Source organism: Orycteropus afer, unplaced genomic scaffold, assembly GCF_000298275.1.
Source record: "Orycteropus afer afer isolate SDZICR_OR568_19922 unplaced genomic scaffold, OryAfe1.0 scaffold00334, whole genome shotgun sequence".
Taxonomy (NCBI): domain Eukaryota; kingdom Metazoa; phylum Chordata; class Mammalia; order Tubulidentata; family Orycteropodidae; genus Orycteropus; species Orycteropus afer.
This window is the reverse complement of record NW_006921921.1, coordinates 3,685,473-3,686,166: the sequence shown is the minus strand read 5'-3', so window position 1 is coordinate 3,686,166 and position 694 is coordinate 3,685,473.

Genomic DNA, 694 nt, shown 5'->3' with positions numbered 1-694 from the left:
AATAGCAATGAAGGAAGTGATAACATGATTCATAAACAAAATGAGCTCAGCATAGAAAATTATATGGAACAAAGAAATCAACACCACGAAATAGCACATAACAAAAATGACAGCAACAAATTCATATTTGCTGATAATTACATATCTGGCAAGGGACTTATCTCCAAGATTTATAGAAAACTCCAACACCTGAACAGCAAAGGAATTAACAATCCAATTGAAAAATGGGCAGAAGACATATTTACCAAGGAGGATATTCAGGCAGCCAGCAAATACATGAAGATATGTTCACAATCACTGGCCATCAGAGAGATGAAAATCAAAACAACAATGAGGTACAGTCTCACCCTGGCACTGATAGCAAGGTTCAACAGGACAGAAAATAACAAATTCTGGCAGGGATGTTGAGAGATTGGAACTCTCATACACTGCTGGTGGGACTGTGAAGTGATACAACCACTGTGGAAAGCAGTATGGCAATTCCTTAGAAAGCTGGAATTGGAGATACTGTTCAACTCAGCAATCCCAGAGCAATCAGGAAAGGTTAGAGCCAGGACAGGAACAGATATATGCAGAGTCGTGTTCATCACAGCACTATTTACAATAGCAAAAAGATGGAAAGAACCTATGTGCCCATCAATGGAAGAGCGGATGACCAAACTATGGTACATACACACAATGGAATGCTATGCAG